Source organism: Sturnira hondurensis, unplaced genomic scaffold (assembly GCF_014824575.4).
Source record: "Sturnira hondurensis isolate 20B ecotype Veracruz unplaced genomic scaffold, ASM1482457v3 Scaffold0002597, whole genome shotgun sequence".
Classification (NCBI taxonomy): Eukaryota; Metazoa; Chordata; class Mammalia; order Chiroptera; family Phyllostomidae; genus Sturnira; species Sturnira hondurensis.
In genome coordinates, this window is record NW_028075228.1 from 6,930,773 (window position 1) to 6,946,422 (window position 15,650).

The following is a 15,650-nucleotide window of genomic DNA, read 5'->3' on the forward strand; positions in this document are numbered from 1 at the left end:
TGATAGAAATGCCTGATTGCACAGTGTCAGCTTTAACTCAGATCCCATCCTCTGACAGTTTGGTCCCTAATGGGATCAACTCGTGGCTAACCTCTTGATGAAACCACAACACTCAAAGAAGAGTTATTCACATAGAAAAGAAGAGTACTATTCTGTCAGTAACTATACATGGTAAAGGTGTGTAAAGGAATGGGAGACATAATAGAGCAATTTATTCAGGAGTGACATTAATTGAGGAAGATTTTCTGTAGATAGTAAGGCATCCTTATAGACTTGATCATTATCCAATTGCATTTATTTTATAAGGCTCCCATAAAATGTAAATCTGTGATATACATGAATAAATTAACATCTATAGTAATCATTCAGCAGAAAAATTAAATATATCTGAAGTAATGTCAAATTAATTTTTGTTTTATTTATCACAACACTGATCTCAATTCACATATGTTCAGTCTTCTTAATCTACAGCTGCTATTGCATGATTCTGTGCTCATGACCTTTAAAAACAGAGGAAAGTTAATTTTAAGATAGCTAAATGAAGCATTTTTCTTACAAAAACAATACGTCAACTCCTAGAAGATAGCTGTGCTAACATGACGAACAGTCTACAGCACTCCTCGCACTGACTGAGGTAATCCTCTATTCAGGTTGGCCTTCTTAAGTGTACTGCACCCCAGAACAATGGTACCCATAGAGCTTACAAGAGGAAAAAGGAACTGCCATGAAAATGGGACCTTTTTAGAAAATTTTATAATTTAATATTTACATGACTGTACCTAAAACACTAATAGTGTAAAGAAATGTCACCCAGTAATATAAGTTTAAATACTTACAATTATCAAAATAGTAGCCATTGGCAAGTTAGACCACAAGAGAAGAGGCCCACACTATGCCTGGTCCTACTGAGCAATTTTCAACCTGGAGCTTGTTCTGGCAACTAAAATCAAAGAATACAAAGAAATCAGAATTATAATTACATGATTGTACATTGTATCAACATATTGAAAATAGGGGAAGGTTAAGTAAAACTGGCTTAAATAATGACTTTTATCATTATTTAAGAGGTCCAGAGGTAGAGTAGCTCCAGGGTAAGTCTACTTCACTGACATCAGGCAGGACCTGGTCCTTTCTATCTGTTCAGTCTATCAATAAAAGCATGTTGGCTTGTCCCCTGAGGCTGGTCCTACCTAAGGCCCTGAAACAGCTTCTGCAATTTCAGATACCATAGAAAGATGACAGCAGTCAAGGCAAAAGTGTTTCCTTCTATATGTATATTTTACCCAGAAGCACCCTACTTTCCAAAGACTCTCCCTCACTTCTCATTGGCCAAAACTGTGTCACATACCCATCTCCAAATTAATCACTGGAAGGGTTAGAATTAGGCTGTCTGGTTTAAACTACTCAAGATTTACCTCCCCTCAAGGCTAAGGGGAACCCCCAACTTCCTCTAACATACATGGCCACCCAATATTTAAGAAAAATTAGGGTCCTAATTGCAAGAAAAAAAGACTACTGAGGATGACAATGGAGTAAGCAGCCTTAAGTGTCTGCCACACACCCCTAATAAGAATACACATGGCTCAATGCACAGAGCTGACATTAACAGTTTAACTGGTGGACAGTATCTTATATCTAAGATTAGCCATGGTTGCCATAGCAATATGTCTTCACAGAGAGCTGCAAAGACATAAATCTCTCTGTAAAAGCCAGTAAGTGATTATAATTGAAGAACAAATCATTGCTAAATCCATATCATCTATATGGACCCATAATAGGTATTTCCTCTTTTATTGAAAAATCAAGGGTTCCCTTTACTGGAATTTTTACTTCTAATGAGTTCCAGTAACAGTATCACATTCCAGATGTGCATTTGTAATAAGTTTGTATTGGTTAGTTGGGCTTAATTTACCTAATGAGCCAATAAAGTGATCGATTGTTTATGCAAATTAGAAATTGTAGTTGTATTTAAAAGTAATTTATTATATAATGTACTACCTGAATATACTCACACATACATCATTTAATTTTTCATTTCATCTCAAATTCTGCATTTATTACATGGCCATCTTTCACTTCAAAAAATGATTAAGTTAATACTTGCTAAATATATTTTCTAAAGTATTTAATCAATTCTAATGAGAAATAATGTTATCGAACTATTTTACTATTTTTAAGGGATATCAGGAGAGACAGTGTGGTACAACTACAGAACGATCAGCTGAGAGGGAGGACATGCATTCTAATTCTAACAGCATTTATTCAGTGCTAACTGTGTGCCAGGCACTGTGTGAAGTGTTTAACTCATACTCATTTATTTTATCTTTGTAGTGGCCCTGTAAACTATGTGCTATGATTATTCTGTTTTCTGATGTAGAAACTGAAGCACAGAGAGGTGATATAACTTGTACAAAGTCACACAGCTGTCCCTTTTAGGCAGGGACAGGATTCAAACATAGACTATGGGACTTCATAGCCAAAGCACTTAAACATAGTATAATTGCCACTAGTTCCTAAACCTTATTGGAGCCACAGTTTCCTAATGAGGGCTGCATAGAGATCTTTAAGGAAATGTCCAGTGTTAACACTTAAAGTGTCTTTAAAGCCATGACCTTACAGACATCCTCTGCCAACTGGTTTATAGTAAGGTTGCATTTATCACACAAACAAAACACCTGTGTCTGGACACTTACTGTTTAGTAACAACAAACACAAGATGACAAGAGGCACACTGGCATGCTGCAACAATTTTTAAAACATGTGATACCTGACTGTTTAGTCAGGGGCGCTGACCTCTTTTCCCTTAGACTGTCAAATAAAAATAATGACTACAGCAACACAACAATAGCTCTCTGGTGTGAATGAATCAAAATTATACCTACGTTTTGTTGGATCAGCAAAAGTTTTATTTTTTGGCATGCCACAGAATTTCAGTAATTAGTTTATGTGTGCCATGAGATGAAAAAGGTTGAAAGTCATTGATCTAGAGGAAGAAATAACTAAAAAGTCAACCATGATGTACAAGTCACAGGAAAAATACATCTCTTTCTTGGAGAAATGAGGTTGCAATTTATCAGACCAAAATTCATGAATTGCCCCAGACACTGGTATGAACCCTGCCTTGAGGGCAGGCTACAGAACTAGGTTTCCCACAATATGGTTTCTGAATTAACACAAGATGTTCCAAAGAATGTGACATTTCCTGATATTAAGCAATGGAAAAATTCTTCCCTCTTCAGAGCAAACCGTATCTCCTTTCTCTGGGCCTCCTAAAGGAGCTAGAATTGAATTATTTTAAACCATCTCACCAAACATAATTATGAATACTTAAAAGATTCCTCAAAATATCTTCTTTGGGATATCCAGACACAGAGACACAGAGAAACAAATTAGAGCTCTACATTTACAGAAGAATTAATATTAGTTCTATTTCTCCAAACACTGGGAACTACCCATTAGAGTGGCCTACCATTCAGCTTGTCTGAAGGGTAAAATGTTAAATCTAAATAATTTAAGTCTCAAATATTATTTTAATAAGATAAGAAGGCTTGGACAGTATTTTCCTGTGGTCCATGGAACAGTTTGTACTTGCTGTACTTTTTCACTGTGTGTAAAGAGGGACATCAAGTGGTCTAAGTTCTGGAAGACTCTGTCTCATCAGGGGTATTTTTTTCAGCCCATGACCCCTGATGGGATGACCCCTGATGGGATAGCTACAGGAATGGAGTACAAAGGATAGAAAACTTCAAACTACTCATCTTCTTAAATAATCACTTGAATAATTTCAACAAACTTTAGTAAGGATCAATTTTCTTTGGTTTAGACACAGTTTTCTTTTGGGTACACAGTAATATCTCAATTATCTCCTATAGTTAAGGGATATAATAATGTTTTGAATAAAAAATAATTTATGTGGAAGGGAAGCTGTGGAAATGGGTCAAAAAGATTAAGAAATTAAGGGGAAAAACTCAGCCACAAAAAACAGTGTGGTGATTACCAGAGGGAAAGAGGGTTGGGGGGAGGTAGAAAAGAATATAGCAGGGATAAATGGTGATGGAAGGCTTGATTTGTGGTGGTGAACACATAATACAATATATAGATGTTCTATTATGGAAGTGTACACCTGAAACCTAAGTAAATGTATTAAACAATGTTGCCACAATAAATTCAATAAAAAATAAAATAAATTTTAAAAAATACTAATTTATGTATCATATTATGTTTGTAGATATTATGTATGTATGTAGGCATGTTGTTTTATAGACGAATTTGCTTTTATATTGCATTCTTTTTATATTAAATAGTAAATTCAATTTGTTATTCCTGAACAAAAAAGTGACAAAAAAGTTCAAATAAATTTGCTAAGGTATGCAAGGGTTATTTTATAACAACTTTCTATTCCCAGTCAGGGAATAAAAATGCTTATTCAACATGCTTAGGTTGCAGTTCCGCCTCCAGTTGGGGAGCATACTGAAGGCAACCAGTTGATGTTTCTCTCCCCTCTTTCTCTCTCCCTCCCCCTCTCTTTAAAAACAATAAGCAGGTCCTTAGGTGAAGATTAAAACAAAAAGTTAATTACAGCTTGTTTACATCTATGATTTGAAATGTATTCCATAAAAAAGTGCTGGGCACTTTTATTCCCATACACTTGTGATCTTTGTTCTATATTTATGAATAGATAAATTAAGAAGAGCTTTATGAAACTTTATACAAAGAAAGAAAGGTCAGGCAGCTGGAAGACTGTACAGAAAGCCACTAATAACAAGAACCATCTGCCTTTTTGTAAATATTTCTTAAATCATAAAATCATGAAGTTCTTTGGGGGTTGTTTCTCTCCTTAGCTTTTTACCCCTTAGTACTGAGTAAGGAGAAAATTAGAGAAATTATTACTCTGTCTTGCTTGACCCATTGAGTTTATAGTAAAGTAGTTAAGGCTAATAACAAAATTAATCAATAGCAAAGTCAAGGAAATACAAACTGAAATAACAAAATGCATTCTGTAACAGCAACACCTTCAGAACCAAGGGAAGTAAAAGCATCATGAATTGATTAAAGCCTGGGCAGGAGAGTCTCGGCACCTCAGTTCTTAGCCTGGTCAGGCTCTTCCAAATCAGGCTCAGTTCCTAACCTAATCACACAAGTTATTTAACTACTCTAGTTCACGACTCTTCACCTGTGAAATGGGACTCAAAGGGTTGTGATAAGAAATAAGCAATCAAATTAAGAGCACTCGTCAAAGTGCTTGTACGCAACTAGTTTGCATGTACGCAAACTAGTTGCGGCTAATCTAATTAACTGAGGAATAAGATTATCCATCTGAGGCACAATATTTGAACAGAACATTCTGATCTGAGAATGTCTTTACTTTCACATGTTGACATAATTTATTTAAGTTCTTTCTTTCATGAGTTCCTTTTTGGAAATTTAATTCCAGAGGTAATATTCATATATTTTTAAAATAAAAAATGCTGAATAATAGGTTAAAAATGAGAGTCCTTTCCACATCCCAGATACCAACTATGATTATTCTTACTTTAAAAATAACAACTATTCCCCTGGCTGGTGTAGCTCAGTGGACTGAGTGCGGGCCTATGAACCCAATGGTCACTGGTTCACTTCCCAATCAGGTCACATGCCTGGGTTGCGGGTTGGGCCCCCAGTGGGGGGCGCTTGAGAGGCAACCACACACTAATGTTTTACTTCCTCTCTCCTTCCCTTTGCCTCTCTCTAAAAATAAATAAATAAATAAACTTATTAAAAAATATAAATAACTATTTTTGGTTTGGGGTATATGTTTCTAATCCTTCTGCATGTTCAACAAAAACAGATATGGTTACTCATAATATTTAAAATAGAAATTTAACCATGTTATAAAGATTCTATTAATTGTTTTTTCACTTAACAATATATCCTGGATATCTTTCAGGTTATCTTAAAATGCTAATGACATAAATTTACTGTCAAACTTTAAATACAGAAACATAAGTTAAATGATAAAAATAAGAACACAAAGTGTTCTTTCATCATTGTTTAACTTTTAATTGTGATAAAGGCATTGTAATTATGTTGTGCTTTTTTAACTCTACCATTTAAAGATATCTACTGAAATATTTACAGATAAATATATTATGCTTCAAAATAATTGGAAGGGGGATAGAGAGTAGAACACTTGGGTGAGGGGCTACATAAAGAAAATAAAACAACCTTGGCCATGAGTTGATAATTAAGCTAGTTGGTGAGTATATGGGTGATACTTAAACTATCCTCTATATTTTTAATATTTTTGAAATTTTCCATAATAAAAAATTTTAACATTTTTTATTCTTAAAATTTATCTACTAAATGTCAGCCATCCATTTGATTATAGCAATTGTTTTCTGATTAGATAAGTTAATCAACAACACTAATCCTTCCTAACACCTATCCCCCAAGCAGCACGAACAAACAAAACAACTTAGCTTCCTTGCAGTATGAATGTTGTTATAAAAATCCAAATAGAATAACCAGCTCAGAGAAGCAATGTTCATTAATGTTATGGGAAATATTCACTGACTGCTATAAATTATAAACTATTACAATTGCTGCTTTTTAGAGTTAACAAATAAGTGTTTTCCTTTTTCTCTTATGTTAGAATTATTGCAACTGGATCAAAAAAGAAAAACAGTTTTTAGCCTATGCACAGACATGAAATCAAGATAATGTTGAATGCTCTGTTCACCCACATAAAAGGACACACATGGTCTGGAGTGCACTCACACAAACTCTGCCCTGCTGAAGCCAAGAGAAGGCTTTTGTTAGGCCACTGAAGCAGAATAATTTTACAGTTTTTAGTTTGTATTTTGCTCTACGCACACCTCTATAGTTCCAAGAAGGCAGACAACACCTTAATTCCATTCACAGCACAGAGTGGAAGCTGCTTGGATTCTACAGTTCTTCCTGACTCTTGTTGAAGTCTACACTCTCTAAAGAGGTATGTCTATGTGGCCTGAAGGCAAATAGGAAAGTCTGAGTACCTTCTAAAGCAGCAAACAGAAAGAAGAAACGTTTTTTCCATATTGGGAAGAGGTCAGGATTCAGAAAATCTCATGACACAGAATCTAGCAAGACAAGGGACAGTCTGTGGTACACCTAAAGAGGTTGCATACTTGCCTGCCAGTCCTTTCAAAGACTCCTGAGCACTGAGCATGGACTAGAGACCATGGAGGAGGAGAATCTAAAAGCACAGAGCTGCCTATACAATGGCCATCTCCACACCATCCAGTGACCAGAGCAATCTTCACCTACGCTTTACACCATGTAGGATCCTGAACCTTGGCACAATATTTGGGACAGGAGAGCGCTAATAAATATTTAGATTTAATTCCTGCCAGTCCAGAAATATGATGAGATCTTAATTTTACTTTAATTTGGTTTAAAGAAAAAAAAAAGATGTTCAACAGTCTTTATAAATCTGGGCATAATTTATTAACTTACACAGACCAGTCCATTTAGAAAACCAACCATGCCAATAAAAATGGCTATATAAGCAACCTGAGTCCATGCTGTAATAATAACCATTTTTCAAAGCTACACAGCTTTGTGCATTTGGTATACTGTTTTCACATACATTATCTCACTTGATCCTTACAAAATTAATAGCTTTCAGTAGCTCCTCTCCCTCCTTCTCTCTCTCTCTCTCCTCCCCTCTCCATCATTCCTGTTAGAAACATGAGGAAAAAATTATTCAATACTTCATTTAAAAACGTCTATGCAAAGTTGTACTTTGTAAGATCAATTCCACAGAACCCAATGCCGAGGATGAATTCATTTCTTAAGGCGTTGTAATTTAGGCTGCCACCCAATGGTGATGGTACATCATGGACAAAGCTAACAAAACAGAGAAAAATAGAAAACAAAAATAACAACAAAATAAAACACCTCTAGGTATATTGAGAAAGAAAATATTACAACACTTGCATGCCTTCTTATTGGTAGAAACATTTACCTTTCTTAAAACAACAGTAGGTATAAAGTTTATTTAAAGAATATTCTTTTAGCACTAACTTCTAAAGCCAAAGGATTGAAGAGTTTGCTTCTGAGGAATGGGAGTCGGGGGAGTGAAGTGCGACTTCCATTTTCTACCTTATGTGTTTCTACTTTTGTGTGCTGGTTACAATGAAATATATTACTTTTATAATATATTGTAATTGAAAAAACTAATTGTTTTTTAATGAAAGGAATAATATTTCAGTAGACTCATTTCCTCTTTATCACAAAACATCATTACTAGTTCTATTTTATATCTTACAGGGATTCAGAAAAAGAACCTTCATTTCTTTCTTTTAATTGTTCACTTTTGTCTTGAAAAATCCCTGTCTTGGCCTACCCATGCCCTCTAGGCGAGGAACTTCTAACTGTGGCAAGAACACCCGACGAGGTGCAGAACTGTCAGGGTGGGCGGGGTAGGACAAAATGGCGGCTGGACTACAACCCAGAGAGGACGACTGACATCAAACCAGGGAGCCAAAACAACGGGCTTGGCCAAAACAGATATCCGCATAGCAACCTGAACCCGAGGAGAACCACCAATGATACACTGCCGCTTTTTCAAAGGGGACCAATTCCCAGCTCCCTTGAAGAGAGCCAACCAAAACAAAATCCCGCCACATTCCCTGCTTGGGGGCGACTTCCCGGCCCCACTCTATGGACCAGAGAACCTTGCTCGGGCACACAAACCCCAATAAAGCTCTATACTGCCTGACTTTGTGGCTGATTGGCATTTCTTCCTAGGTGGAGCCTAAGAAAACCTTTCAAGAACAAGCATCGGAATTAAGAACCCACTCCCCATCAGCCTACGCCACCTGGCAAGTATACAAGGGTGAAGGCACCTGCCACTGATTTTTCAGGCATACTGGAAACAAACAGGTAGAAATCAAGGAGAGCAGGTTTTTGTTTGTTTTTACTTTAAACTTGTAACAGGAAAAAATATTTTCCAAAAGGCAAATGCATTTTGATGTCTGCAAAACTTACTACAAATAACAGAATAGCTAAGAACAATTAATAGTCCTCGTACGAAAAATGATGGGCTTTATCTCTTTGTAATGGTTAAGCTCACGTTCTTGGAGTGGTAGAGGGACACACAACAACAAGCACCACTCATTTGGCTTGGTTCAAAGTCCCCACAGCCTCCTTTTAACTACTGGCTTTGACTTCTATAACCAGACCACTTCTTTTTATGAGAACATCTGGTAGGGGAAGAGAAGACTCCTTAGTCTCTCCAGACCTCTGATTTAAAACCCTTCTTTTGTTCCTTATTACTTACAAACACACAATTTCCCCTCGGGGAAAATAAACAATGTCTGAGCTGCTGCCTGAGTTCCACAATTACATGTTCCCCGAACACTTCATTTCCACATTCCTTTTCTTTCTGAGAAACTCATCCGTTCCTCACAAACATCTTCCAGGTTTAGACAAGGTGGCTTCATTTGCATAAATTGGCCTTTAAAAAAATTTTTTTTCTCTTCATAGTCTCCATAGCGATTGAACTTCTTTAGAAACCTCTACAGAAAGTCCAAAGATAGCGTATTGCTTAACTGAACAGAACATTTTGAATAGAATTAGTACAGGAAAATAATCTGGTTTTGGTACCATGTTCTTGGCCTTTATTCTTTTTTCTTCTGTAAAATAAAAAAAAAATTAAACGTCAACTCAGCTAGATAAAATTGGTTAGGTACCCTACTGCTTATAAGTTATTAAAGGATGTACATAATTTTAAAAGATGCAGTCTCACCATTTTAAAGAGCAAGTTTTTGTTGCATTTATTCATTCAATAAGTGTTTGTTGAGTATATTAAGAACTGCTTGAAATTGTGAAAGATTCAGGTAACCATAAAACTCAGAGCTGCCCTCCTACACCTGCAGTCACGTTAGGTAAACATTAAGAGGTAGTGCATAATTAAACATTCAAAGTATGAAACAGTCCTTTAGGCAGTAAGGGGGGAGGTCATCATTTTCAGCTGACTTAGAGGAAGATAAAATTTCAGTTGGGTTCTGAGAGATATGCGGGATTTAAAAGTTGCAAGAAGCAAAAGCATTATTCCAGGCATCATTCCAGAAATAGAAAGCAGTAAGAATATTTACATGGAAGATAAGTCTGAAATGTCTGGAGGCATAGTGAGTATATCACTTCAACTTGAGGAGACTAAACTGAGGCACAGGAGACAGAGCTCAAAAGCCAGGAGATAAGGCTAAGAGGCCCATGTAGAAAGCCTTGATGGTTAGTCTGGATTGGATCTCACAGGTGATAGAATTAACTAGTTAAAATAGAGAAATAATCTAAAAGAAATTAGGAAAAGTAATGTAAAAGAATGTTTGAGATGATGTGGTCAGACTTTCTCTCTCTCTCTTCCATTTTCCCTTCCTCCATTTCCCTACTTCACTTTCAGCTGGAGTGTTCTTAAAGATGACACAATTCTCATTGTGCAATTTTAAAATGTCATTCTCCTGCTTAACACAATTCAATAGTTTCATAGCAACTTTAAAAATCCTATGAACTTTAAGATCGGGCCCTAGCTTGCCTCTCCAAACTTGTCACTTACACAATAGGCATTATTCAAATTCCTTCCCATCTGACTGAAACTCTACTTCCTTCCTCCTCCCCCTTTCCCTTTTTTGTCTAGAATACTCTTAACTCATCTTGCCAACTCTGTTTTAGATGTCACTTCCCCAGTGAAGGCTCTCCAATCCTTTCAAATCCAGATTAGGTTCCTTGCCATAACTCATCTCTACGACAGCACTTAGGACATATGTCCTTGTCTGTGCCATACCATGGGAAGGGGAGGACAGTAGTTTTCCCAAAACCTACCAAAGGTCTGGGAACATGAGATTATTAAAAATGTGTGTTAAGGAATGAAAAAGGCAAGAGACAAAAAAACAGGAGTCTATGGCAGTCATAAAGTAGTAAGATTTAGCCATTAAATTCAAGGATAAATTCCTTTACCAACAGAAAAGAAAGAATGAATGGGGCACAATAAAAAGAAAGTTAAATGTGAAGTTCAGAAATCTGAATTCTGAGTTGATGCAAATTGGTACATACAATTAAGAGATTCATCTAGCTTAGTAGTTTCCTACTCGTGGCTAACCATCAAAACCATTCAGAAATCATAAATAATTTTTGTTTTTGATGTGTTTTAATTTCCTCTGGTCATTGTCATAACCACTGCCTGATTCAGGAATTACTTACCTAGAGGTTTCAAAAGGCCCCTTCCAGCACTAATGCTCTAATGTAAGATAGCCAGGAGATAACCTTAAACAAAGAATTGATAGGACTTGATAAGTAACTGAATGTAAGAGCAGAAGGGATGTATTATACTAGATTTTTAAGCTAACTGACCTAGAGTCCCAATTTGCATATAACAGGCAACCAATAAATACTTGCTTATTAAATGAAATATGGGAGCAGGAACAAAGAGGACATCCTGAGAGAAAGGGTAGATTTGATGTTGAATATGAGTTTCTCAAATGACACTCTACCAAGTATTAGTCCTTCAGGGCTACATCAACATGATGCTCTTCTTTCCTGCCTTAACTAGATACTTATCCTTGGCATTGCTGTTTCGGCTTTTATAAGGATTACCTCTTCTTTGGGTTACAGCACCTAATTTCTCTTAGAATTACCCTCTCCCATTTTGTATACTCACAGGGACTATAAATCAGGCCTTCTTCTCTCTTAACTAAGATTTTGTGAGACTCTCTTCTATTAGAATGCCCTAAGAACGAAGAAATCAGTGGTGCTCATCATTCTTGAGTAAGTACTAAATTACTTCCTGCTTCATGGATCCTTGGATTACCCTCGTTTCTGTCCTTTTAACTTGGCTTTATTCTCAGACCATCATTACTTCTACGAACTATTCAGTATCCTTTTAATAAATCATCATTTTATTTAATAAATCATTATCAATTTCTGGTACTTGCCAAACAAAATAACAGAAACTAATACAGATAATAGAAGAAGGAGGAAAAGAGAGAGGGAGGGAGATGCAAGCCATATATGTAATTGAAAATTTTCTAGCAGCTGCATTAAAAAACAGATGGATTTAATTTCAATGCTAGGTTTTATTTAAGCTAATCCATCCAAACTATATGTAGTTGACATGAAAATATAAGGTATTTTACTTTTTTTTAATCCAAGTCTTTAAAATGTGGTATGTACATGTATTTGACACTTACAACCCATGTCAACTCAAATGCTAAATTTTCAGCTTAATGTGAAATGCGGTTCTTCCAAAACAATAAAATGGATATAAGAGGAAAATACTTTATACTCCTAGTTTTCAAATTTAACTAAGATTACCTAAGTATTCAGTTCCTTAGTCATATTGGCCATATTTCAAGTGCGTGGTAGCTACATAGGAGTAGGCCTACTTAATGGGCCGTGCAGCCTTATCTACAGGGTGGGGCAAAAGTAGGCTTACAGTTGCGTGTGAAAGTTTATCCTTGTATTGGTACCAATTATCGTATTATTGTTCATACAAACAACTGTAAACCTTCTTTTGCCCCACCAGGTATAAATGGCTACAAGACCAAAGAGTCTCAGGGGACATCTTCTTGATGCATCTAGTAGTTGGCAGGAATTGGAGGTTTTCACACTTCCAATAAATTTCATTATGGAAGGATTCAGAATTGTATGAAGACCTATATAAATATCTCTTCCCCAAAATAATATTTCCTTGCTTGTGTAACTAAAACAGCTTAAACATTCTTGAGTTTGAGATCTAACCTTCTGTATCCTACAATTTAGTAGCATAGAGATCAGAGTTATCTTTCCTGTCAGGGAGTTTAATTCAAAGTTAAAACTACATGATTATGCACTCTTAAATCACTTCTCATTAATTACATGTTTAGTAGACTTTTAAAAGGTTTTACTTATTTATTTTTTAGAGAAGGGGGAAGGAAGGAGAAAGAGAGGGAGGGTAACATCAATGTGTGCTTGCCTTTCACATGCCCCCTGCCAGGAACCTGGCCTGCAACCCAGGCATGTGCCCTGACTGGGAATCAAACCAGCAACCCTTTGATCAAAGGCTGGCACTCAATCCACTGAGCCACACCAGCCAGGGGCTCATTTATCACATTTTGATGGGTGGGAAGAGATTTTAAAGATTAGCTTTAATTGTAAGTAGTTTCACTTTCAAAACTGTGGAATTTCGAGTGGCAGGTTGAAGAATTTGATCTTCATCCCTCAGAAAATAAGTTATTGTACATTTTGGAGTAGAAGAGTGGCAGAATGAAGTATTGTGTCAGGAAAACAAATCAGAATCCAGTGTGCAAATACACTAGTAACAACAGAGTGCTGTAGAGAAGATGTGGAGCTTCTAGCATCCTTAGCTGGTATATATATGCTCTTATTTCTGTCAGCAATTATTTTCCTCTTACACTGACAAGACAAGCAGTCATCCTGCAAGATCTAGTTCAAAGTCAGCTGTTTGCTGGATGCAGATGTCAGACTGATTCACTTCACCTCTGACCCCGCAGAACTTCTTTCTAAATCCTGAACAGAAATCAAATTCACACAGAAAGTAGAATAGTGGTTGCAGAGGAGGGGAAATGGGGAGTTATTGTTTAATTGGTGCAGTTTCCATTTTACAAGATGAAGTGTTCTGGGGATGCATGGAGTGATGGTAGCACAGAACTGAATGATTAGGCCTTCCCCCAGCCTAACTCCTTTCAGATCGCAACTGAAATGTCACATATTTAAGCGATCTTTCTTTTTCCAGGCCAGAATGGTTTAGGTACATTTGCTATTCCTTCTCATGAACCCCATACTTTTCTTATAGGGCTCTCATTCCAATTGTAATCTATAGCTAATAATGTGGTATTTTAGTTTGCTAGGGCTTCCATAACAAAATAGTATGGACTGAGTGGCTTACACAACAAAACTTTATGCATATTTTCTCACAGTTCTGGATGTTAGAAGTTCAAGGTCAAGGTATAGGCACATTTGGTTTCTCCCAAGGCCTCTCTCCTACCTATTCCGTGTCCTCACATGACCGTTCCTCTGTGCATGTGCATTCCTAGTGTCTCCCTGTGTGCCCAAATTTCCTTTTCATGTAAGTACACCAGTCAGATTGAATTAGGACCTACCCTATGGGTCTCACTTCAGTTAATCACCTCTTTAAAGACCCCATTTCCAAATACAGTCATATTCTGAGACAAAATTCTAATGACTTTGGAGGAACACAATTTAACCCATACCACGTGCTTACCTCTGCTGTTCCCACTTGGTACTCTATGACAACCATCTTGTCCTCCTTTCAGGACTTTTACAGTTATTATTTCCTCTTTTTAGAACAGTCTACCTCCAACTCTTCATACAACAGGTTTTTCTCAACTTCCAAGCCTTAGCACTACCACCTGACAAGAACCATTCTAGACCACCTTATTTAAAGCGACCATAAAAGTCCCTCTATCACATCATTTTCTTTCTTCCATGGCACACACGAGAACATCAGCTCCAGGGAAAGGTTATGTGTTTTTCCAGACTACTATAGCCTAGATATTAGCCCAGTGTCTCATGTAGAGTTATGAACGAATGAGTATCTATAACCACTTACCACGTTATGACTTTACTTAACCCATTGAGAAAACCTGCCCAAGAGGGGTCGCACTTTTATGTAGCTTCCTGAATATCAGCTCTAACAGGAGCTGTGTGACAAGTCTCTTAGCCTCTGTGGGCCACAGGTTCCCTAATACCTAATACCATACGACAATACCTTCTTCAGAGTTCTTATGAAAATTAAAAATAATATGCATATGGTACCCAGCACAAGAATTCGGCATATAGTGCAGACTATCAACTGAAATGCTATCAGGTTGGATGTTTTCGAAAGTGTGGCACCTGTGGATGGTGTGAAAAGTGCCTTTTTAGGTGGTACAGAGCATCAAAGCTATTCTCATTTCGATCTGTCAGATTAAAATAATATCATCTCATCATGCCTTCATTACCTCTTGCTATTCTTCCTATTTAACAAAAAGATGACTTAGGTTCAAAGACACATGCAACAGTTAGTGTGAATTTAACATTTTCTCTTGTATTTTCGAGGTCAGACTGAGATTAGATCCACCTCCCTCAGTCTGACTTTGAGCTACCTAACGAACCTCTCTATACCTCAGTTTACTCAATGCGGGAATTAAGGACAGTATCATCCCATAGGGTCTCGTGAATATAAAAGGAACTATTACGCTTAAAGCGATGCAGAACATAGGAAGGCCACCATCCTTGTTAAAAGCCTGTGAAAGAAACTGTCCAAGTGGGATAGTGTGGCAACTGTCTCAAAGGTCTCATCAGGACAACTGAGTCAGCGAGGCACGGCAGGACGGAGTCTGAGAGGCCGCATGGCACTCGCCACAGCCAGGCCACTCACTGCCTGGTGTGGCGCCTGACGAGCACAGCCGAAACCCGCGAGACACCAGCGCTCGCACTTCGGCTTCTTTGGGGTCTCCCTCAGTCTACGAAGACTCTCTCATCCCTGCGTGGGCGTTCGCACCCTTACCCTGAGCTTTCTGGCATGGTAAGTGCTCCCTAAAGCGACACCCGAAAAGCCCGGTGCCTGCAGGCGCAGGGAACAGGGGCGGGGCCCGGAGGCGGGGAGCTGCGCGCCACGTCGACGGCGCCGC

At 37.4% G+C, this 15,650-nt stretch overlaps 1 long non-coding RNA gene across 1 annotated transcript; it reads right to left on the reverse strand.

The window, feature by feature from the left end:
* Window positions 1-263: 263 nt before the first annotated feature.
* Window positions 264-15,561, reverse strand: LOC118983052 (uncharacterized). Its single transcript, XR_005065632.1, has 3 exons — window positions 15,527-15,561; window positions 837-940; window positions 264-500 (listed from the first exon to the last, which is right to left on the reverse strand). It is a non-coding gene; the product is annotated as an uncharacterized LOC118983052 (long non-coding RNA).
* Between the last annotated feature and the right edge of the window lie 89 nt (window positions 15,562-15,650).